The 2,770-nt window shown below is 46.3% G+C and overlaps 1 pseudogene; it reads left to right on the top strand.

Annotated features, from left to right (window-relative positions):
- The first annotated feature begins 974 nt into the window (after positions 1-974).
- Positions 975-1,092, top strand: LOC126191780 (5S ribosomal RNA; annotated as a pseudogene).
- Positions 1,093-2,770: the final 1,678 nt, after the last annotated feature.

Here is a 2,770-nt window from a genome sequence, read left to right as displayed (position 1 = left end):
TCAACGACGGACCTGGGTGCACGAATGACAAAATGTCATTTTTTCGGATGAATCCAGGTTCTGTTTACAGCATCATAATGGTCGCATCCGTGTTTGGCGACATCGCAGTGAACGCACATTGGAAGCGTGTATTCGTCAGCGCCATACTGGCGTTATCACCCGGTGTGATGGTATGGGGTGCCATTGGTTACACGTCTCGGTCACCTCTTGTTCGCATTGACGGCACTTTGAACAGTGGACGTTACATTTCAGATGTGTTACGACCCGTGGCTCTACCCTTCATTGGATCCCTGCGAAACCCTACATTTCAGTAGGATAATGCACGTCCGCATGTTGCAGGTCCTGTACGGGCCTTTCTGGATACAGAAAATGTTCGACTGCTGCCCTAGCCAGCACATTATCCAGATCTCTCACCAATTAAAAACGTCTGGTCAATGGTGACCGAGCAACTGGCTCGTCACAATACGCCAGTCACTAGTCTTGATGAACTGTGGTATCGTGTTGAAGCTGCATGGGCAGCTGTACCTGTACACGCCATCCAAGCTGTGTTTGAGTCAATGCCCAGGTGTATCAAGGCCTTTATTACGGCCCGAGGTGGTTGTTCTGGGTACTGATTTCTTAGGACATGTGCACCCAAATTGCGGGAAAATGTAATCATATGTCAGTTCTAGTATAATTTGTCCAATGAATACCCGTTTATCATCTGCATTTCTTCTTGGTGTAGCAATTTTAATGGCCAGTAGTGTAGATAAAACACGGATTCGTACACATTTTACTTAGTGAAAATGTATCAGAAGTATTGCAAACGAAAGTGTCTGAAACGTAAGTCGGCGCTCTTGTGAAAATACCTACATCTCCTGATTGCTTTAGCAATACTGCAAGCGTAGCGTCTGAGCAGCGTTCACTTATAAGAAAACTGGAACGCACGTTGTAACTCTTTCTCTGCCGAATTTTCAGTTCGCTTTATCGCGTGAGCCAACGGCCATGCCGCAGTGGTAACGCGGGTTCCCGTCAGATCACTGAAGTTAAGCGCTGTCGGGCTGGGCTAGCACTTGGATGGGTGACCATCTGGTGTACCCAGCGCTGTTGGCAAGTGGGGTCCACTTAGCCCTTGTGTGGCAAACTGAGGAGCTACGTATTGAGAAGTAGCAACTCCTGTCTCGAAAAAAGATATATGGTTGGCAGCTCGGTGTTCTGACCGCATGCCCCTCCGTATTCGCATCCATTGACGTCTGTGGTCTGAGGATGATACGGCGGCGGGTCGGTACCGTTGGGTCTTCCAAGGCCTGTTCGGACGGAGGTTGTTGCGTGACATTTATCGAGTTATATAATATTAAACGTTGAACACAATGAAATACAACTCGGATAAGCTTCGATCTTAACACCCATTCAGAATTATAGTAGATTATCAACGAGATTATGTTTCGAGTAGTGTGACTTTAAACTCAGTGAGAAGCGAAACTTCTAGGGAACTACACCGAAGCTCCAAAGAAACTGGTATAGGCATGCTTATTCAAATACAGAGATATGTGAACAGGCATAATACGGTTCTGCGGTCGGCAACGCCTATATAAGACAAAAAGTGTCTGGCGCATTTGTTAGATCTGTTAATGCTGCTATAATGGCAGGTTATCAAGATTTAAGTGAGTTTGAACGTGGTCTTATAGTCGGCGCACGAGCGATGGGACACAGCATGTCCGAGGTAGCGATAAAGTGAGGATTTTTCCAGTACAACCATTTCACGAGTGTACAGCGAATATCAGGAGTCCGTTAAAACATCAAATCTCCGACATCGCTGCGTCCGGAGAAAGATCCTGCAAGAACGACACCAACGACGACGTTCTACGTTAAAGAGTTGCAACCCTTCCGCAAGTTGCCACAGATTTCAATGCTGGACCTTGAACAAGTGTCAGCGTGCGAATCATTCAACTAAATCTTCGATATGGGCTTTCGTAGCCAAGGTCCACTCATGCACCCTTGATGACTGCGCGACACAAAGCCTTACGCCTCGCCTGGGCCCGTCAACACTGACATTGGACTGTTGATACATGTTGTCTTTCCGGATGAGTCTCGTCTCAAGATACGACTCTGATGGGTGACACGTAAGTAAGCATCCTGTAAGATCACCTCAATCAGTTCATTCGATTGTGCCTTCCTACGGACTTAGGAAACTCCAGGAGGATAATGCGACACCCCACACCGCCAAAGTTGCTACAGAGTAGCTCCAGGAACACCCTCATGAGTTTAAACACTTCCGCTGGCCACCAAACGCTCCAAACATGAACGTTATTGAGCATATGTGGGATGCCTTGCAACTTGCTGTTCAGAAGAGATCTCCACCCACTCGTAATTTTACGGATTTATGGACAGTCGTACAGGATTAATGGTTTCAGTTCCCTCCAGTACTACTTCAGACATTAGTCGAGTCCATGCCACGTCCTGTTGTGGCACTTCTGCCTCCTCGTGGGGGCCCTACACGATATTACGCAGGTGTAGTTTCTTTGGCTTTTCCTGTATAAAAGGTATTTCAAAAAGATTCATCCTATTTTACGAGAATATTTCCTCTTCATGGATGAAAATAGAACATTTAATTTACGCATGTGAAACTGAGAGTTTACTTTGGCTCTAGAATTCTTGGGTTTGCCGGTAGGGGTTTTCAAGAAGGAGCAAGCGTTGAAGCCCTGAATAGCTTGTCGCTCAATTATTCATTACCCAATGTTCGTCGAGTCTAAAGGCAGAAACACACTAACAAATGTCGTTCTCCGTTTTC

Source organism: Schistocerca nitens, chromosome 6, assembly GCF_023898315.1.
Source record: "Schistocerca nitens isolate TAMUIC-IGC-003100 chromosome 6, iqSchNite1.1, whole genome shotgun sequence".
Taxonomy (NCBI): Eukaryota; Metazoa; Arthropoda; class Insecta; order Orthoptera; family Acrididae; genus Schistocerca; species Schistocerca nitens.
This window is presented reverse-complemented; position numbering and strand designations above follow the sequence as displayed.